Source organism: Rhinoderma darwinii, chromosome 2, assembly GCF_050947455.1.
Source record: "Rhinoderma darwinii isolate aRhiDar2 chromosome 2, aRhiDar2.hap1, whole genome shotgun sequence".
NCBI classification, from domain to species: domain Eukaryota; kingdom Metazoa; phylum Chordata; class Amphibia; order Anura; family Rhinodermatidae; genus Rhinoderma; species Rhinoderma darwinii.
The window spans coordinates 172310139-172333456 of record NC_134688.1 but is presented as its reverse complement, the minus strand read 5'-3'; the positions used below and the strand labels follow the sequence as shown (position 1 = coordinate 172333456).

General features: G+C 42.0%; 1 long non-coding RNA gene across 1 annotated transcript in view; it reads right to left on the bottom strand.

Moving 5' to 3' along the window:
• Window positions 1-11459: 11459 nt before the first annotated feature.
• Window positions 11460-23318, bottom strand: part of LOC142742578 (uncharacterized) — a 49621-nt gene continuing 37762 nt past the window's right edge. Inside the window, exons 3-4 of the long non-coding RNA XR_012881409.1 lie at window positions 19136-19192; window positions 11460-16825 (exon numbers count right to left, since the gene is read on the bottom strand). This is a non-coding gene — a long non-coding RNA (uncharacterized LOC142742578). The remainder of the gene's footprint in view (window positions 16826-19135; window positions 19193-23318) is intronic.

Genomic DNA, 23318 nt, shown 5'->3' with positions numbered 1-23318 from the left:
GCATGTAAGGATCTATTTACATAGATAAATATCTCTCCTCATCAAACAGTCAATCGGACGCTTTTTCTTATATACTTACCTTATATTCAGGCATGGTGACTGTGCGCTCACGCCGGGGGGAGTGGCTAGACTGTGCTGCGGTCCGGGTGTCTGTATCTCGGTGGGCGTGGCTCGACGATGTCAGACGCCGTTGACCCCCGCCCCCCTTGATGACGCTCGGCCGGAGACACGCTTCCGGCCTCTCCACACCTGGTGTGTGACGCTTTCAACAGCACACACATGACCATGGATAGTAGTGCCCCCTTGATGTCTGATTGGCTGGTTCTTCCTTTTAATGTTGGTCCCCGCTGGAGAGACGCCACCCCCGGACGAAGGCATTTCCGCCGAAACGCGCGTCGGGTCTGGCGTCTCTCTCCTGCAGGACAAGCTACATGGGTATGTTATGTCAGTGTTGACACCTTCAAGCACAGCTGCACTTTGCACTTGTATTAGCAGTTAACATAGGTCAAGATTTTTTCTGACAGACAACATTTTGCACTTTGTGCTTTATTCATTCATGCCCCTGCTTTATACTGTATTGCAATATACCTTTCCTGCAACGAGTGACGCCTTGTTCATGCTTTGCATGACTCATCTTTTAATCTATACTGTTATATTTTGTGAATAAAGTTTATATATTTTCTATAAAACATTGTTTTGTGTTAATTGAACCCCATACTCTGTAGGTTTCATGTTTATCAGTAGGGTCAATGCACCAAGGTTACTTGGTTTATACATTGTTCCTGTCCATACATGATTTACACATTATTTTTACATGTATTTTGACAGGACTCTCCTGAATGTACCAATAGGTCTGTATTGGTTAATCATTGCTGTGTTTTTCACAGATGCAAGTACTTCAGGGTCCATGGATCATAAAGCGAGAGAACGTATCTGGTGCTCTCAACTGGACCAGGTTTTTAATGATGAGCCATCACAGCTTGTTTTTAATGGTCAAGGGAATGTGAGTGAGACACAAAACAAATATAAAAATCTGCTTCACCGACGCATGAAAATCTGGTGGAACAAGATTTTTTTGGAAAATTATATACAGAGAAAGCTTATTCCAAGAGGCCTCAGAGTCCAAATTTTTCCCTCCTTCCCAATTGACGACAACATTTTTGTAACCAAGTGGGAAGATTTATGTAATCACAGCTCTTTTGGGTTCATGGAACTTCTTGTTAATTTAAATCAGTCCATGTTGGATCAACTGGATATAGAAATTGATGATGTGCAATCCCAGCTGAATTCAAAAATAACACCTGAAGGTTTGGTTGCCTTCAAAAATATATTAGATGAACAGTTCGCTGAGTGGGAAAAAGATATCAAGGAAACCAAATCTAAAGAGTTTTCAAGGGATATGAGCGACTATGCTGAGAAAAAAGTGTATAAATGGAGGAAAAATAATTTCCAGTCGAAATTAAATGGCTCTATCTCTACAACCTCCCTATCCTCACAAAGTGAACCTGAAGGCGGACCCCGGTCACGGACTTACCATTCTTACGGCGCAAGACAAAAAAGAAAAATTACACAAAAACAAACATCGAACAAAAGGAAACCTGAGTCAGGTGAATCCTCAAACCATCTGAAGGTAATTAACCTTTCTACGCACACTTTCTCAACTCCAGAAATGGAGGTATTGGAGAAAGGGCTGACATTCTCTCCGTGTGCCCGATTTGATAGCTTCTCAGCAATAAAAGATCTCCATATTTTTGGTAGATCCCTAATTTATAAAAAATTCTTCAATAGGCCAGATTTTGACGAAAACTTTACAACCGCTATAGAACAACAAACCCTACACGATTTAGAAGATCTGTTGAAGGAACAAGAACACGACCCTTCAGGTAAAATACCTCTATCCATTAGACCTAAATTGAAACGATTCCCTGCTATGACTTTATGCCCAGCAGTAGATTTATTTGTGAAATCCGTTAGTTCTGAATTCGCAAAAATGCCTAACAATATCTTATGTGATAATTTGACTAAACTTCAAAGGCAAAGCCTTAATAACTTAAAGAAAATGGATGATGTCATATTTAAAGCGGCTGACAAAGGCGGTAACGTCGTTGTCTGGCCGTGTACCATGTATGAAACCGAGGCATATAGGCAACTCCATGATAGGTGTTGTTACAAGAAATTGACTTATAACCCTTTATCAGCTTTCAGATGTGAGTTACAAAAAATACTGATGAAGACTTTATCGGATAATACCATCACTAAGGAATTATATGAGGCACTTCTACCCATTGAACTTACTATTCCAACCCTCTACCTACTGACCAAGATCCATAAAGATCCAAAAATTCCACCTGGCAGACCAATTATATCAGGTAGGGGAAATCTGATGGAAAAAACGTGTAGATTCATTGACCACAATTTGAAGGGGTTTGTGGAATGCCTACCATCGTATGTTCGTGACACGGCAGATCTTCTGCAGAGGGTGGATGGATTAAGCATGGAGGATGATATGCTATTGGTGACCTGTGACGTGGAGTCACTGTACACTAGCATTCGCCATACCGATGGACTTAAAGCTGTTGCTTTTTTCTTAAACACGGGGAACATGGAGACATCTTTCTCCGATTTCATACTCACCTTACTTGAATTTACCCTCACTCATAACTTCTTCATCTTTAATCGATCCTTCTACCTACAGCTCCAGGGAACAGCAATGGGGGCGGCATGTGCGCCCTCATACGCCAACCTGTTCCTGGGGCTGTGGGAGAGGGATCTGTTCCAGAGGGGGCGGGATGTGTCGATGGACCAGGTCATCTTTTGGGCCAGGTACATCGACGACATCCTGCTCATCTGGAAGGGTTCATCGGCATCACTTGTGACCTTCATGAATGATTTGAACAATAACAATCTCAATATCAAACTTACATATCATTTTGATAAATTTAAAGCAGAGTTTCTGGATGTCAAACTATCCAGAGACCCGAACGGTTTTCTTCAAACCGATGTATTTCGGAAGGACACTGCGGTTAATTCATTTCTCCATGCTTCTTCCTCTCACCCTAAACAGACAATACGTGCAGTACCAACAGGCCAGTTTTTGAGAATTAGAAGGATCTGTTCCTCCATTGACGTTTTTGAAAAGCAGGCTTATGATCTTACAAACCGATTCCTGGCTCGGGGTTACAGCAGAAGATCTATTAAGAAAGCCTACCATCGTGCTAAATACACCCCAAGAGAGCACCTCCTTTTTCCTAAACCTAAAAAGAAGTCCGAATCACAGGTAAGATTTACGACTGATTACCATTCCCGCTGGTTCCACATGAGAGAAATATTGAAACAATTCTGGCCAATTTTATTAACAGACCCTACAATTGGAAAATATATAACCACATATCCTAGCATCTCGGCTCGTAGATCACGAAATGTCAAAGATTTCCTGGTCAAAAGCCATTACCAAGGCAGAAATTTAAAATTCCCATTCGGTACCAAGGGCCCAAAATGGGGCTGCAAGGCATGTGGACATTGTGTCGCATGCCCTAATATTGAGAGAGCGACCTCTTTTGTAGACTCAGCAGGCAAGAAAACCTTCACCATTACACACTCCATCTCGTGTTCTACAAAAGCAGTAATTTATTACGCTACCTGCCCTTGTCCCAAAATATACATTGGCCTAACAACAAGGGAGTTCAAAGTTCGGGTCAGAGAACATATGAGAGATATTGTGGGAGCAGCAGAGATAGACACATTGGAAATTTTAAAACCTATAGCCAGACACTTCAAAGTCCATCATGCATGTGATCCAACAAAATTAAAAGTGAAAGGCATTGACTGCATTGAACCCAATATCAGAAAGGGTGAAATCTCCAAAACACTAGCGCAATGCGAATCCAAATGGATTTGGACTCTGGGGACCATGCGCCCTCTTGGGCTCAATGAAAATTTAAGCTTTGCTCCATTCCTTTGACCATTGACCTCCAGTGGGCCATTTTTTAATAGCACGTGATGTTCAGTTTTATTGGTATTGTTATTTAATGTTTTTAATGACCTTCATTTTTTTCAGTCATACAGAGATAGTAGTGATTATACTACACGGAGATTCTGGAGATGGCAGAGGAGAGGGGATTCTGGACAAGCATATGGAATTCTATTTCACAGCAATAATACATGGAAAATCCGGAGCCCACTTCCTTTGCCTTAATTCTTCATTTTTCATTTTTTGGATCCTTGGCAATTATGCGTGCGTGTGTGTTCGCGCATATACGACACTCTCGTGTCTGTGTGTGCGCGGATACACATGTTTGCAATGTGAATGCCAGATATGCACATGCGGATCATTTTTAGACTCTGCTTTTTTGTATCTATACGCATGAAACACTATATGTGTATACTATTCTGTAATGAGATTTAGATAGTACCTGTGTTCTTTCTTATGTGCACATTTGATTTCATATGCATAGACATAATAATTTTTCCTTATTATTTTTATTTTCATTTTTCTACTTGGATTAAATAAATAATATGGGATGGTTTAGTATATTTCGCCATGATTACACATACATTGTTTCACTAAATTTACTTACATTTGAGCAGGTCTCAGATATAGTATATACATACACTTATAGTCACTTTTATTTATTTATTTATTTCATGAACTTGCTTAACATTTGTATTTTCTTACTAATGGTTCATTCACTTATCTGTTCACTTTTCCCTTCTTTCACCATTTCATTATATATACATACATATTTATTGTCTCACTTATTTATATTTATCATTGTTCTTTTTGGCACAATATATATTTGGTCACACTTTCCCATACATATTTACTTATAGTCTATGCTGTGATGTATTCGAAAATATGGGTGCATGTAAGGATCCATTTACATAGATAAATATCTCTCCTCATCAAACAGTCAATCGGACGCTTTTTCTTATATACTTACCTTATATTCAGGCATGGTGACTGTGCGCTCACGCCGGGGGGAGTGGCTAGACTGTGCTGCGGTCCGGGTGTCTGTATCTCGGTGGGCGTGGCTCGACGATGTCAGACGCCGTTGACCCCCGCCCCCCTTGATGACGCTCGGCCGGAGACACGCTTCCGGCCTCTCCACACCTGGTGTGTGACGCTTTCAACAGCACACACATGACCATGGATAGTAGTGCCCCCTTGATGTCTGATTGGCTGGTTCTTCCTTTTAATGTTGGTCCCCGCTGGAGAGACGCCACCCCCGGACGAAGGCATTTCCGCCGAAACGCGCGTCGGGTCTGGCGTCTCTCTCCTGCAGGACAAGCTACATGGGTATGTTATGTCAGTGTTGACACCTTCAAGCACAGCTGCACTTTGCACTTGTATTAGCAGTTAACATAGGTCAAGATTTTTTCTGACAGACAACATTTTGCACTTTGTGCTTTATTCATTCATGCCCCTGCTTTATACTGTATTGCAATATACCTTTCCTGCAACGAGTGACGCCTTGTTCATGCTTTGCATGACTCATCTTTTAATCTATACTGTTATATTTTGTGAATAAAGTTTATATATTTTCTATAAAACATTGTTTTGTGTTAATTGAACCCCATACTCTGTAGGTTTCATGTTTATCAGTAGGGTCAATGCACCAAGGTTACTTGGTTTATACATTGTTCCTGTCCATACATGATTTACACATTATTTTTACATGTATTTTGACAGGACTCTCCTGAATGTACCAATAGGTCTGTATTGGTTAATCATTGCTGTGTTTTTCACAGATGCAAGTACTTCAGGGTCCATGGATCATAAAGCGAGAGAACGTATCTGGTGCTCTCAACTGGACCAGGTTTTTAATGATGAGCCATCACAGCTTGTTTTTAATGGTCAAGGGAATGTGAGTGAGACACAAAACAAATATAAAAATCTGCTTCACCGACGCATGAAAATCTGGTGGAACAAGATTTTTTTGGAAAATTATATACAGAGAAAGCTTATTCCAAGAGGCCTCAGAGTCCAAATTTTTCCCTCCTTCCCAATTGACGACAACATTTTTGTAACCAAGTGGGAAGATTTATGTAATCACAGCTCTTTTGGGTTCATGGAACTTCTTGTTAATTTAAATCAGTCCATGTTGGATCAACTGGATATAGAAATTGATGATGTGCAATCCCAGCTGAATTCAAAAATAACACCTGAAGGTTTGGTTGCCTTCAAAAATATATTAGATGAACAGTTCGCTGAGTGGGAAAAAGATATCAAGGAAACCAAATCTAAAGAGTTTTCAAGGGATATGAGCGACTATGCTGAGAAAAAAGTGTATAAATGGAGGAAAAATAATTTCCAGTCGAAATTAAATGGCTCTATCTCTACAACCTCCCTATCCTCACAAAGTGAACCTGAAGGCGGACCCCGGTCACGGACTTACCATTCTTACGGCGCAAGACAAAAAAGAAAAATTACACAAAAACAAACATCGAACAAAAGGAAACCTGAGTCAGGTGAATCCTCAAACCATCTGAAGGTAATTAACCTTTCTACGCACACTTTCTCAACTCCAGAAATGGAGGTATTGGAGAAAGGGCTGACATTCTCTCCGTGTGCCCGATTTGATAGCTTCTCAGCAATAAAAGATCTCCATATTTTTGGTAGATCCCTAATTTATAAAAAATTCTTCAATAGGCCAGATTTTGACGAAAACTTTACAACCGCTATAGAACAACAAACCCTACACGATTTAGAAGATCTGTTGAAGGAACAAGAACACGACCCTTCAGGTAAAATACCTCTATCCATTAGACCTAAATTGAAACGATTCCCTGCTATGACTTTATGCCCAGCAGTAGATTTATTTGTGAAATCCGTTAGTTCTGAATTCGCAAAAATGCCTAACAATATCTTATGTGATAATTTGACTAAACTTCAAAGGCAAAGCCTTAATAACTTAAAGAAAATGGATGATGTCATATTTAAAGCGGCTGACAAAGGCGGTAACGTCGTTGTCTGGCCGTGTACCATGTATGAAACCGAGGCATATAGGCAACTCCATGATAGGTGTTGTTACAAGAAATTGACTTATAACCCTTTATCAGCTTTCAGATGTGAGTTACAAAAAATACTGATGAAGACTTTATCGGATAATACCATCACTAAGGAATTATATGAGGCACTTCTACCCATTGAACTTACTATTCTAACCCTCTACCTACTGACCAAGATCCATAAAGATCCAAAAATTCCACCTGGCAGACCAATTATATCAGGTAGGGGAAATCTGATGGAAAAAACGTGTAGATTCATTGACCACAATTTGAAGGGGTTTGTGGAATGCCTACCATCGTATGTTCGTGACACGGCAGATCTTCTGCAGAGGGTGGATGGATTAAGCATGGAGGATGGTATGCTATTGGTGACCTGTGACGTGGAGTCACTGTACACTAGCATTCGCCATACCGATGGACTTAAAGCTGTTGCTTTTTTCTTAAACACGGGGAACATGGAGACATCTTTCTCCGATTTCATACTCACCTTACTTGAATTTACCCTCACTCATAACTTCTTCATCTTTAATCGATCCTTCTACCTACAGCTCCAGGGAACAGCAATGGGGGCGGCATGTGCGCCCTCATACGCCAACCTGTTCCTGGGGCTGTGGGAGAGGGATCTGTTCCAGAGGGGGCGGGATGTGTCGATGGACCAGGTCATCTTTTGGGCCAGGTACATCGACGACATCCTGCTCATCTGGAAGGGTTCATCGGCATCACTTGTGACCTTCATGAATGATTTGAACAATAACAATCTCAATATCAAACTTACATATCATTTTGATAAATTTAAAGCAGAGTTTCTGGATGTCAAACTATCCAGAGACCCGAACGGTTTTCTTCAAACCGATGTATTTCGGAAGGACACTGCGGTTAATTCATTTCTCCATGCTTCTTCATCTCACCCTAAACAGACAATACGTGCAGTACCAACAGGCCAGTTTTTGAGAATTAGAAGGATCTGTTCCTCCATTGACGTTTTTGAAAAGCAGGCTTATGATCTTACAAACCGATTCCTGGCTCGGGGTTACAGCAGAAGATCTATTAAGAAAGCCTACCATCGTGCTAAATACACCCCAAGAGAGCACCTCCTTTTTCCTAAACCTAAAAAGAAGTCCGAATCACAGGTAAGATTTACGACTGATTACCATTCCCGCTGGTTCCACATGAGAGAAATATTGAAACAATTCTGGCCAATTTTATTAACAGACCCTACAATTGGAAAATATATAACCACATATCCTAGCATCTCGGCTCGTAGATCACGAAATGTCAAAGATTTCCTGGTCAAAAGCCATTACCAAGGCAGAAATTTAAAATTCCCATTCGGTACCAAGGGCCCAAAATGGGGCTGCAAGGCATGTGGACATTGTGTCGCATGCCCTAATATTGAGAGAGCGACCTCTTTTGTAGACTCAGCAGGCAAGAAAACCTTCACCATTACACACTCCATCTCGTGTTCTACAAAAGCAGTAATTTATTACGCTACCTGCCCTTGTCCCAAAATATACATTGGCCTAACAACAAGGGAGTTCAAAGTTCGGGTCAGAGAACATATGAGAGATATTGTGGGAGCAGCAGAGATAGACACATTGGAAATTTTAAAACCTATAGCCAGACACTTCAAAGTCCATCATGCATGTGATCCAACAAAATTAAAAGTGAAAGGCATTGACTGCATTGAACCCAATATCAGAAAGGGTGAAATCTCCAAAACACTAGCGCAATGCGAATCCAAATGGATTTGGACTCTGGGGACCATGCGCCCTCTTGGGCTCAATGAAAATTTAAGCTTTGCTCCATTCCTTTGACCATTGACCTCCAGTGGGCCATTTTTTAATAGCACGTGATGTTCAGTTTTATTGGTATTGTTATTTAATGTTTTTAATGACCTTCATTTTTTTCAGTCATACAGAGATAGTAGTGATTATACTACACGGAGATTCTGGAGATGGCAGAGGAGAGGGGATTCTGGACAAGCATATGGAATTCTATTTCACAGCAATAATACATGGAAAATCCGGAGCCCACTTCCTTTGCCTTTATTCTTCATTTTTAGGATCCTTGGCAATTATGCGTGTGTGTGTGTTTGCGCATATACGACACTCTCGTGTCTGTGTGTGCGCGGATACACATGTTTGCAATGTGAATGCCAGATATGCACATGCGGATCATTTTTAGATAATTTTTAGACTCTTTGCATTTTTGTATCTATACGCATGAAACACTATATGTGTATACTATTCTGTAATGAGATTTAGATAGTACCTGTGTTCTTTCTTATGTGCACATTTGATTTCATATGCATAGACATAATAATTTTTCCTTATTATTTTTATTTTCATTTTTCTACTTGGATTAAATAAATAATATGGCATGGTTTAGTATATTTCGCCATGATTACACATACATTGTTTCACTAAATTTATTTACATTTGAGCAGGTCTCAGATATAGTATATACATACACTTATAGTCACTTTTATTTATTTATTTCATGAACTTGCTTAACATTTGTATTTTCTTACTAATGGTTCATTCACTTATCTGTTCACTTTTCCCTTCTTTCACCATTTCATTATATATACATACATATTTATTGTCTCACTTATTTATATTTATCATTGTTCTTTTTGGCACAATATATATTTGGTCACACTTTCCCATACATATTTACTTATAGTCTATGCTGTGATGTATTCGAAAATATGGGTGCATGTAAGGATCCATTTACATAGATAAATATCTCTCCTCATCAAACAGTCAATCGGACGCTTTTTCTTATATACTTACCTTATATTCAGGCATGGTGACTGTGCGCTCACGCCGGGGGGAGTGGCTAGACTGTGCTGCGGTCCGGGTGTCTGTATCTCGGTGGGCGTGGCTCGACGATGTCAGACGCCGTTGACCCCCGCCCCCCTTGATGACGCTCGGCCGGAGACACGCTTCCGGCCTCTCCACACCTGGTGTGTGATGCTTTCAACAGCACACACATGACCATGGATAGTAGTGCCCCCTTGATGTCTGATTGGCTGGTTCTTCCTTTTAATGTTGGTCCCCGCTGGAGAGACGCCACCCCCGGACGAAGGCATTTCCGCCGAAACGCGCGTCGGGTCTGGCGTCTCTCTCCTTCAGGACAAGCTACATGGGTATGTTATGTCAGTGTTGACACCTTCAAGCACAGCTGCACTTTGCACTTGTATTAGCAGTTAACATAGGTCAAGATTTTTTCTGACAGACAACATTTTGCAGTTTGTGCTTTATTCATTCATGCCCCTGCTTTATACTGTATTGCAATATATCTTTCCTGCAACGAGTGACGCCTTGTTCATGCTCTGCATGACTCATCTTTTAATCTATACTGTTATATTTTGTGAATAAAGTTTATATCTTTTCTATAAAACATTGTTTTGTGTTAATTGAACCCCATACTCTGTAGGTTTCATGTTTATCAGTAGGGTCAATGCACCAAGGTTACTTGGTTTATACATTGTTCCTGTCCATACATGATTTACACATTATTTTTACATGTATTTTGACAGGACTCTCCTGAATGTACCAATAGGTCTGTATGTACCACATATACTAGAGAAGCCTCATTTCCAAATGCCAGGTTGATTCTAGAAAAGGACCTATAAACAGGAGAGTGGCATGAATAGGCTGAGGAATGAGGGTAACGAGTCTGCCAAATTTCCCCAAAATGATAAGTTGCAGCCCAATTAGCTAAAGGAGAACCACATCCCGGGATTCCCCCCAGTTTATCTAATACAGAGCACAGCAAGAGGTTGAAATCCCCAAGGAGCAAAAGACGAGCAGGGCCAAACTCAATCACCAGCAACATCATGTCATTGAGCAATTGAATAGCGGCTGAAGGAGGATTATAGATATTAACAATGATAAAGGACTTAAAATGGATCTAACATAGCAGCACAATGAATCTTCCCCTAGAATCTGTCGAGGGGCGTAACTAGGAAAGACTGGGCCCCATAGCAAGCTCTTGATTGGGCCCGCCCAGGTGCCACACGCAGACCCTGTAGATTGTGCCATACAGCCCCCTTGTAGACAGTGCTACAAAGCCCCGCCTGTAGACAGTGTCACACCCCACTTGTAGATAGAGCTCCCACCTCCCCATTGTAGATAGTACCATACAGCCCCCGGTAGATAGCACCATAAAGCCCCCCTGTATATAGAGCCATACAGCTCCCTATGTATATAGTGACACACAGCCCCGTTCCCTTGTATATAGTGCCACATAGCCCCCCTTAGTAAATAGTGCCACAGCCCCCGCATAGTAGATAGTGCCTCAAACAGACCCCTGTAGATTGCGCCACACACAGCCCCCTGTAGATTGAGCCACCGCCCTCCCCCTTGTAAATAGTGCCATCCAATCCCCCTAGTAGATAGTGCCACACAGCCCCCCCCCCTAGTAGTGTCACACAGCCCCTTGTATATAGTGCCACACAGCTCCACCATGTGTATAGTGCCACACAACCCCCCCTTGTGTATAGTGCCACACAGCCCCCCTTGTATATAGTGCCGCACAGCCCCCCAAGTAGTACAAGGCAATGGTGCATCCAAGAAAGTCGTATCAGCCAGAGGCATGACAATCAAACATAGAGAGGTGGGTTTGGAGGCAGGACTATGTGACTCTTCAGGACAGTGGCACCTCCCCATGACCCTTTAATGAGTAATTAGCATATAGTGCGCTCCATTTTAAAAGTTGATTTGATAGAATTTGCTGCATCTGAAAAAAACATACATTTGGAAATATTGTCAGGTCATGTATTACCGTATTGTGGCGGTTCAAGAGGTTAAAACTACTAGAGAGGTTCCCAATAAATATACAATGAATTCAAATCAATTCCATCTGCCCTGGAATTTTGTTATTATAAACATATCCTATAAAATCACAGCTCCAGAACCAAGCTCATACATATATACAGTACAACAACCAGGCACAGTACATAAATACAGCACTAGAACCAAGCTGTGACATATATACAGTACCACAACCAAGCTTAGTACAGAAATACAGCACTAGAGCTCATACATATATATGGCACGAGAGCCAAGCTCAATACATATATACAGCACCAGAACCAACCTCAGTACATAAATACAGCACTAGAACCAAACGCTGACATATATACAGCATCAGAATCAACCTCAGTACATAAATACAGCACTAGAACCAAGCTCAGTACATATATACAATACCAGAACCAAGGTCAGTTCATATATGCAATACCAGAACCAAGATAGGTACATAAATACAGCCCCAGAACCAAGTTTAGTACATAAATACAGCACTAGAACCAAGCTCAGTACATATATACATCCCCAGAACCAAGCTCATACATAAATACAGCACCAGAACAAAGCTCAGTACTTAAATACAGCATCAGAACCAAGATCAGTACATATATACAGCACCAGAACAAAGCTAAGTACATATATACAGCCCCAGAACCAAGCTCAGTACATATATTCAACACCAGTACAAATACCGGTCAATATAGTGCAACCCCTGCTTTATAGGTTTGAATGGCGTAAAACTACAGCTCCCATCATAGCCCGAACAATGGTAAGGATATGCTGGGAGATGCTATTTCACAGAAAAAAAAAATCATACCACCCATCATATCGCTGCAGATCATACAGTGACTACAGTACTGATTAGAGGCAGAATAAACATTTACATTAAGTGACTCACCGGTGATGTCTCAGATTATAGTTATTTTTCTCTTTTCTTCTCCCTCGTGTCCAGTCCTCTATGATCGATTTCTCCTGGCCACGACCCATTTCTGCAGTTTTCCGCTCAGATGTCTTCGGCTTCTCACTTTTAAAACATTTCTGCACCAATATAATAGTGCCATACACTGCACCTCTATCTATAATAGCGACATACACTGTGTCCCTGATTATAATAGTACGATACACTGTGTCCCACACACACACACCGTGCCCCCTGTAGATAGTGCCCCCATAGCCCCCTGTAGATAGTGACCCCATAGAGCCTCTGTAGATAGTGCCCTACATAGAAGCCCCTGTAGATAGTGCCCCACATACAGCCCTCTGTAGAAAGTGCCAACATATGGACTCAAGAGCTGCAAAGCAATAGTGCTAACCACTGAACCACGTGCTGCCCTACATATAGCTTCCCCTATAGATAGTGCTCCACATATAGGCCACCTCTGTAGATAGTGCCTCACATATAGCCCATCCCTGTAGACTGTGTGCTAAATATAGCCCCCTATAGATAGTGCCCCACAGGTAACCCACACCTGTATATAGTGTTCCACATATAACCCACGCCTGTAGATAGTGCCATAAAAATAGCTCCCCCTATAGATAGTGCTCCATGTATAGCCCACCTCTGTAGATAGTGCCTCACATATAGCTCCCACTGTGTATAGTGTCCCACATATAGCCCACCCCTGTAGACAGTGCCCTACATAAAGCCCCTCTGTAGATAGTGCCCCACAGGTAACCCACCCCTGTATATAGTGTCCCACATATAGCCCACCCCTTAGATAGTGCCATAAAAATAGCTCCCCCTATAGATAGTGCTCCACATATAGCCCACCCCTGTATATAGTGTCCAACATATAGCCCACCCCTGTAGATAGTGCCCTACATATAGCTCCCTCTGAATATAGTGCTCCACATCCCCACATATATACCCACCTTGAAGATAGAGCCCCCACTGTAGATAATGCCACTCACAGTTTTAGTAGAAAAAAAACAACTTTACATACTCACCCTGATCCCATTCGTGCGGTGGCAATGCAGATCTGCTCTCTTCTGAGCAGGACTGTTGGAGCTGAACGACGCAAGCGGCGAATCATTGAAAGGCGCTGATTGGCAGGGCAGAATGACCTGCCCCGTCAATCAGCGTATTTCAACCACGGAAGCGCTGAGATGATGTCATCGCGCTGCTAGCATCATTGAAAGGCACTGATTAGCGGGGCAAGTTATTTTGCCCTGCCAATCAGCGTCATTGTAAGGAGCTAAATGGTCGGACATGGAACGTGCCTGGCCATTCATTGTATTTGTACCTGCATGCTATAGACCGGGCCCCCTCTGGTGCTAGCGATGCCACCGGGCATGTGAGGGCCTGTGCCGCCCGGCCCATAAATGTTAGAGGCCTCGTAGTAGCGTCGGTGGACGAAACGGGCCCCCTCATGCCGCGGCCCCGTAGCAGCCACTACGGCTGCTACAGCGGTAGTTACGCCACTGGATCTGTCTTAACAGATTTAACCTCACATTCAAGTTCTGTGGACCAGCAACGAGACAGGAATAACTGGAGTAAGAGGCATGATAGCCATACCTGACCCATGGCCATGTAAGAGCTCGTATTTTGGTACCGAGTAAATGAGTCTCTTCTAAAAGTATAATTTGCGGGTTGTACGTGGAGAGAAAATTAAAAACTAATGACCTTTTAAATTTGTCATGAAGTCCTCTCACGTTCCAGGGGATAATTCTAAGATGGTATAGCGTATTCATAAGAGATATTAAATACAGTACAGATCCGGAGGACATCATTATACAGGGGTTGAACATAGAAGTTGTGCCCCCTTTTGTGAACTATTAACTCCAGCACTCCCAGAGACTAGATTACCAGTCCACATGGTCAGACAAGTCATAAAGAAATAAATTGACAAGTACAAAAGGCATAAACAATTAAACCCAACCCCACCCTACCCATCCCCCCCGAAATCGAGACAGGTTTAAATCTCAAATACAGCATGTAGCAAAAAATAAAGAGAGAACTACAGGGTATGCTTAAATGGTTAGTGAAAGGGGGCAGCCCCCTTCCCCCGGAGTGCAATAAGGCTACTCAATTAGAACTAAGGCTATATTCACACGAGTGTGGAGAAACTCTGACGTGAAAAACTTGACGTTTTTCACGTCCGAGGTGCCCCCGTGCGAGTTCCATTTTCACGGATCCCCATAGACTTGAGCCTATGGAGGGATCTATTTTTCAATGGACCCTTCACACAGTTTGAACGGCCCCATTGAAAAACATCACACGGACGTATTCAACGCTAGTGTGAATAAGGCCTAAGAGTCTCAATATAGCTACAAAATGGAATATAGGAGCGTTGCAGCTATATATCCAAGCCAGGGTATATCTCCCGACACCCATCACAGCTGACGATATCATAGAGGAAAATCCAAGTCATTACAGAAGAGCAATGTTAGGAACATCTATCACGACAAGGTGTAAGTTCCCTTGGATAGAGCTACCCATCACCACTGAGAACATCAGCAAGGAGAATCAAAATCCTTACAGAAACAAAGTTAAGAACATGTTCCATGGTGTAGAGTAATTCCCCTCGGTTATATTTCCTTACAGTATAGGGAAATACGATAACACAGGAGTAGAGAAATCAGAGTCCATGACATTCCAACCAGGCAAAGACCTCTTCCGGGTTTTCAATGAATATTGCAGAGCCATTGTGCACCAATCTGAGTATTGCAGGGTATACCGTAGAATAGATGATTTGTTTCTCCCTCAGACATTACTTGGCCTCCATAAACCGATTCCTCTGTTTTTGCACCTCCAATAGTCACTCACATCATGGTTAGTATATTTTAGAGGCCCCTGTTTCCTTGCTAGTTCCAGCAATTTGTCTCTGTCTTTGAAATTCAGAAACTTGGCAATGAAAGTAGGTGGAGGCGCCCCAGGTGGGGAACCTGTAGTCGGGATCCGATGTGCACGTTCCATACAGAGCATAGGAGAAAAAGCAGTATCCCCAAATGATGACTTGAACCAATTTCCCAAGAACGTCGCAGTGTCAGGTTTTTCCACACCTTCAGGCAGACCGATGAAGCAGATGTTACATCTTTCGCCCGCCATGTGGAATGTTGCATCTCTAAAGAGTCGACCCTTGATCTCAGGGGAGTCACCACATCTTCCAAGTAATAAATACGCCTCACAGACTCAGCAGCTCTTTCACATAGCGTGTGTACATCAGTTCTGAGAAGTCTGTCTGAAGGGCATACATTTTCTCAGTTAGAACCATTCGAGATTCCGTAATTGCCTAAAGTATGTCTAACATGGATGGTTCAGGAGGGGAGTCAACAGGAGTGGAGGAGAGGTGGAGGTCTCAGAAGGGCGTGAAGCGCGGGGCCCGGCTGCAGAACCAGTGGATTTATCCATCTTGTCTGTAATTTTAGATTGTTTGGAGGGAGCCATTATGGGAGTACCCCGAATAGCAGAATGGTGTAAGAACAAAGAATTACCTCAGATCAGTGCACAGTCAAACATAAGTTAGATGGTTATAGACATAGGGAAGGGGGAAAATTCTCCTTGCGTCTCATTATATCCAGATCACATCTGTGTGGTATAGGGAGGGAATCTAGAGAGGTCAAAGCGTACCCACAATGTCAGCGGCAACAAGCTGTTAAAGTCATTCACCACTCCCATGTGAAATATGGCGGCCGCGTCTACAGGTGCTTTTTTGTACAGTGCGGCAGCAGGGTGGCAGGGCAGAAACTGTAGGGCTGTATGCAGGTCCCAGGCTGTGGAACGGCGGTGTGCTATAGTTCCAGTCCGGCCGAAAGTAGCCGCAGTCCGGCTTCCTGTTCAAATTTAGGCTGGGGATCCGGTCCCAACACTAGGCTCGAAAGTTCGTTATAACGGAATTAGGCCAAAAGGGTCTCAAAGTATGCACCTCAAGAGCGGTGGTGCAGTAGGGTTGCAGGAGAGAGGACGGAGGAGGATAAAGAGTCCCTTCGGCAGAGCTCCTCAGAGACACGTCTGCTACCGCCGAAGTCCAGGCCACGCCTCACATATTTAATTCTATATTCTAAAACCAGAAAGAATAAAGTGAAGTGCTTATGTGAAGAATTCTGGTATTATACATTAAGTTTGAACAATTAAGCCATTTAGAGCTATGGTCTGTATTTATCAAGTACCGAAAGTTAATTTCAATTAAGAAAATGTATTAGACTTATACTTTCCACTTAATAAGGCAACCACATAAAGTAGCACAGTGTTATGAGAAGGGTTCTCAGTAGGAATATAAATTACTGTATTTTATCCACTTTTTATCATATTTAACTACACATGTCTAACCTGTAATTGGGGGTTAAAGCTTGAACTCTATTATTCCATTTGCAGTCTATTGTCAACTCGGTACTAACTAGACAAAAATATAACAAACAATAGAAGAGCATGTCTGATACAATTAGATATACTTTTAGTATGTTTCACCTATTACAAGATTTACAGTGCCTTGCAAAGGTATTCATCCCCTTGGCTTTTCTATTGTTTTGTTGCATTACAACCTTGAATTAAAATAGATTTTTTGGGGTTTGTATTATTTGATGTACATAACATGTCTACCACTTTGAAGGTGCAAACTGTTTTTTTACTTTGACACAAACAATAATTAAGATAAAAAAACAAAAAACTTTAATGTGTATTCAGCCCATCTGCAAATACAGATGTTAGTCTCTTGGGGTACGTCTATATTACCTTAGCAAATCTAGACACTGGGATATTTGCCCATTCTTCCAAAACAGCTCCAACTGCTTCAAGCAAGATGGGTTGCATTGGTGTACAGCAGTCTTCAAGCCATGTTATAAATTCTCAATTGGATTGGGGTTTGGGCTTTGACTAGGCATTTTCAAGACATTTAAATTTAAAACCACTCCAGTGGCAGACTGAAATGGGTTTTACTCAAGTATTGCCTTGTATTTACTGCCATTTATCCCTCCTTCAATCCTAACCAGTTTTCCAGTCACTGTCGATGAAACAGCACACCACAATGCTTCACTGTGGGAATAGTGTTGTTGGGGTGATCAGAAGTGTTTGGTTTCCGTCAGACATAGCGTTTTCCATGATGGCCAAAAAGTTCATTTTTAATCTCATATCCATGTGTTTGAGAACAGTTTGAAAAATACTCCTTTGTGGGGTGCTCTCGTGCAAAATTCTTAAATAATCCCCCATAGGTATGCCTGACGAAGACCTCAGTTCGGGATGGAAACGCGTAGCACCAGTATTTTTTATGTATGTATACGAATACATCAACATTTTTTCGAATACCTATGGTGGAATATTTAAGCATTTTGCACGAGAGCGCCCCACAAAGGAGTATTTTTCACACTTTCTACATATCATTGGACCACGGGGGAAATCTTCATCTATGGAGGCATACACCGAGGGTCAATTCCGGAGGCCTGCCGAGAGTGCCGAAAATAGTGGGACAGCATTCAGATCTGCTCCAAAGTTGTATTGTGCCGACGATCCCGCACAACTCCATCAGGTTAGTCAAATCAGATTCACCTATCTTTTCCACACAATATCCCCGAAGGTATTACTTTAGAGGAGCGCCGTTCTCTAACAATTTTCTATTAGGCTTCCATGTGTTTGAGGAGTCTGCCACATGCTCTTTCTATGTTTTTTTAAAGCAATGGCTTTTTTTTTGGCCACTCTTTCATAAAGCCCCACTTTGTGGAGTGTACGTCTAATAGTGGTTCTATGGACAGACTTTTACTACTCTGTAGTGGACATTTGGAGCTCCTTCAGTGTTATTGTTTTTTGCTTATATATTGGTGATGTATTTTTATAACTCAACACTGATCTACACTTCTCCATAACTTTGTCTCTGACCTGTTTGGAGAGCTCCTTGGTCTTCATGTTGCCTGCTGGTGTTGCAGACTCAAGGTCCTCTCAAAACAGGTGGATTTATACTTTTATCAAGTGAGAGATCATGTGACACTTTGATTGTACACAAGGGGACCTTATTCAACTTATTAGTTGTCTTCTTAAGTTAATTGGTTTGACCAGACCTTATTTAGGGGTTTCATAGCAAAGATGAATACATTTGCACTCAAAACGTTTCAGTTTTTCGTTTTGTTTTTTTTTTTAACAACTGGTCATCATCCAAAATCTAAAGAAGGGTACCTTGTCTGTTTTTTTTTAAGCTATGGAAGGATATTCTTCTCATTTAGCACCGCATTTACAGCCAAGAGTGGACCAGTATCTTCTTTACAAGGAGGGGTTTTATATTCTTCTCCTGTACTGCTTGATTATAACTATGGTCGAGCAAATAACATGTCCTCATCTGATACAATCCAAACTTTGGATCTGCCTCCCAATAAAGTAGACTTACCTACTACAAGTTCAGATGCAGCTTTTTGAATGGCTTCTACTTCCTCACGATTCCGATCTAGTAAAACAAAAAAAAAACACGACAAACTAATTTACTGGTATGATCGCCCAAAATAATTTGTCAAAACCAGAAGTACATACTGTAGCATTTCTATTCAATGCAAATCGGTCATCCTTCCACCTATAGAACTTTTCCAAAAAAGATTATAAACATACTATATTTAAGCATGCAAGATGTTCAACCAGATAATCATGATGATTTAGATTTCAGTGCTGCATCAAATATCCAGAAAAACTAAGACAGCAAATCAATGTCAAATTTTAGAGAGTCTGCAATTCTACTAGATATATCTCCGATACCAAAAAAATCCAGAAGAGTCATCTACACATCACGACTTCTTACATCAGATTCAGATTTAGTACTGGTTCCGAATTTAAACACTCAAGGCGGAAGATGACGACCATCTATACAAGAATGCGAAGAGTATACAGATGAACTGTTGTTTGACACCATTATCAATATTAGCGACTTCCATCTTGACATTAGTGCTGTAAAACTGCGCTAATTGACCCTGTTCTTGAACATAAGTCCATGTTTTTTTAAAAATAATATTTATTAAGGTTTTCAATAATAAAAATATTCAAACAAACATTTTGTCAAGTTGTGGTGTTGATTACATTGACATATTATGGAAATTTAACGGAGAATCATTGGTATATTTAGAAAATGCATATACATTTCTGATAATGGTATAGTATACACCACTTTTGACGTTAAGAAGAACAGAAGCACAGTCAGATATAATTGTGATTTTATAAGAGACGTGTTAAGTTATGTGATAAATGATGAACTGTAAGTAATAAGTAATGAATGATGCCAGTGGGTCTCACTCAAATCTAAAGAGAGATTGAATGATATCAACAGATTATAAGGGAGGGTTAACCGCCAGTTCTTTTTCCAAGTACCAAGTGTTCAAGCAGAAATGGCATTTAATTTTAGTTTGTATTGAAATTGGTAGGATCTTAATAAAAGGTGTCCAAATGTCAAAGAAAAATTTCACCCTCCTTTCCTTACATACAGACATTTCCACCCAGTCCATTTGGAATAAAAAGGACAGTTTCTACAGGAATAATCTCCTGGGGGAAGGTTGTGGTTGTACCCCAAATTGAAGGATAGATTTTTGTGGAGGTCGGCCTGGAGGAAGAAAAAGACTTCTAAGTAAGTATAAGATTTTTTTTTTTTTCTGAGTTGCGATTTTTGCAGAGGAATCGCTGTGGTTCCACCACAATAAACGCAACAACTGCTATGTGTTGTGGGTTTTACCTCCCCATTGAATTCAATGGGGAAAACCTGCAGCAAATAAGAAGCGTTTACACAAATAAAATTGAAATGCTGCGGAATAAAACTCTTGACGCAAAGCGTTTTTTCCTCTCACTATTTACGCAGTGTGTGGATGAGATTTGTTCTATCTCATCCACTTTACTGCTACTGTATTTGCTGCATATTTACGCAAGGGGTGTGAACTGACCCTAAACCCCGATACCCAACCCCCCCACCGGTCCGTGGAAAAATTGTCTTGCATGAAACTGGTCCTTAGTTAAAAAAAAGGTTGGGGACCACTGCAAATAACGGCACATGTAATGAAGGGTAGCATAGTTTAAACTCTTTGAAGGAGAGGGGTTTGTTTGTGGGTAAATGAACTAGTTGTAAGACCCTTGCATGCCGGGTATGGAAGACATTATTGGCCTGACCCCTTTAAAAGGCTGGATTATATATGAAAGAGACGTGTAATGAGTTGAGAGGGTCAATATTTTTAAATTTGCTAAGGCTGCGCCATGTTTTCTGGGTGGTGTATAATAAAGGGTTTATTTTGATATTAGGAGGTAAGTCATCATAAGGAAGATAAGATGTCTTCTGTAGATGGACAACCTCTGCTGGACCCTATCCTGTCTATCACCAAACCTCTGAGACTACAGGTAGGAGTCCTCCATTCTGAATTAATAGCTTTTTATGTCTTATCCAAAGCTATTAACCCTATCCTGATGGGTTTGCCATGGCTTCGCTAGCACACTCCAGTCCTTGATTGGAATTCCCGAGAGGTCCTCCAATGGGGGTCCCAATGTCTTCACTGCTGCCTGCCTCAGGTTCATCCTGCTATCTCTCCACTGCCAAAGTCACTATCAGGACTGCCTCCACAGTATGCTAGCTATGCTGATGTCTTCAGCAGGATGGAGGCAGAGGTCCGTCCTCCTCATCGTCCATACGATTGCCCTATTGAGTTGCTCCCTGAAGCCTAACACCTCCTAGACGGGTCTATCCTCTCTCCTTGCCTGAAACCCAGGCCATGTCAGAGTATGTCAAGGAGAACCTGGAGAGGGGGTTCATCAGGAAGTCTACTTCACCAGCCGGAGCCGGATTCTTCTTCATGGAGACAAAGGATGGATCACTCCAATCATGCACCGATTACTGTGGGTTAAACTAAATCATGGTCAAAAACAAGTATTCCTTGACGCTTATCTTTGAGCTCTTCGACAGGATTCGTGGAGCCAAGTTTTTCACTAAGCTGGACCGGACATCACCTCCAGCCGTGCCAAGATGTTTATCAGAATCTGCAGCGACTGGAGGCAATGTCTGTTCAGTCTTCCGTCGCTCCAGTGAAGGACCTGCGGGAGTAAGTGACATCACAGCGTGGAGCGGCCTAGTGGGTCCACGTATCTCACAGTCATGACACTGCTTAGCTGTATTCCAGTGTAAACGGGAGTCTTTAATAAGTGTCGGAGGAGGGGTCTAAAGATATATTAAATAATAAATGTGAAAGTGGACAACCTTGTCTTGCCCCCTAAAGAGGTCAATAAGAGGTGTATTTCTGCCATTTATCGTGAGGGAGGTGGATGCATGACTGTGAGTAAGTTGAACAAATTGCAGGAAGGCCGCACCAAAGCCACAGGTGTTGAGAAATTCATAAAGAAAGGGCCAAGACATCTTGTCAAATGCCTTTTCAGCATCTGAACTTAGTAACATAGAAGATAGGTACAATCTATCTAAATCCCTCACCATAGCCGCTATTGCCGTTCTGACATTTCTAACCGAGTGTCCATGTTGGAGAAAACTTCTCTGTGTTTCTGACAGAATAAGTGGTAGTAAAAGTTGCAATCTGGAAGCTAGGACTTTAGTCAAGAGTTTGTAATCTTGATTTAACAGTGCAATGGCTCTATACGATTGTGGAAGGGTGGGGTCTTTGTTGGGTTTGGGGATCATAATTGTGCAGGCTTTTGTGAAACGGTTTGGGAATATACCTGATTTGTAGCTATCATTGTAAAATTTTGCAAGATATGGGGTTAGTTCCATTGAGAGCATTGAATAATACTCTTTAGGCAGGCCGCCAGCTCACGGTGTTTTGTTGTTTTGGGATTGGGATAAGGCTGCAGCGATCTCTGTGTCAGTCACCTCTGCCCCAAGAATGCCACGGTGGTCACTTGTGCGGGGAGGGAGTGATAACGAGCTCAGAAAGGTTTCATTTTTTTCAGAGTCATAGGGAGATGCTCTATACCAGTCTTCAAAGTATATATGAAGGACCTGTGAGATATCTGCGGTGAAAGAGACAAGTACATTGGTAGAGGAATCAGGGAGCCTAAGGATAGTATGTCACTTTTTATAGGGTTGTGTCATTTTAGCTAAGATTGAATTTGTTCTGGACAGCTGATAGTTGCCATTGAGATTGGAGATATGTGTGGAGAATAAATTTCACCTCTGAGAGGTGCGTTTTAAAGTCCATGGTTTTGAGAGTTTTTTTCAACTCCTTCCCGCACCTTGGCGTACATGCACGTCCAGGTGAGCAGTAACTTCCCGCACCTGTGCGTGCAGTTACATCCATGCTTTAACAGTTAACTGCCGCGGGGCGCTTCACCACAGCAGTGGTTAAGTGTTCAGGGTGTCTTCCCTGCTCTCCCCATTGCCGATCAGCAGCCAGTCGCCGCTGAAATTGGCAATAAACCCCTTCGATGCGGCAGTCGATTGCGATCGCCGCATTGAAGAGGTTTAGAGCAGATCGGCAGCCCCCCACATGCATTTGCGGGGGCTGGCGATCCTTGTCACGGCAACTGGAGGCCAGACAATGGCCTCCAGCCTGCCATGTACGGAAGCCTATGAGGACCAGCCGGAGGGTGGTTCTCATAGGCTTCCT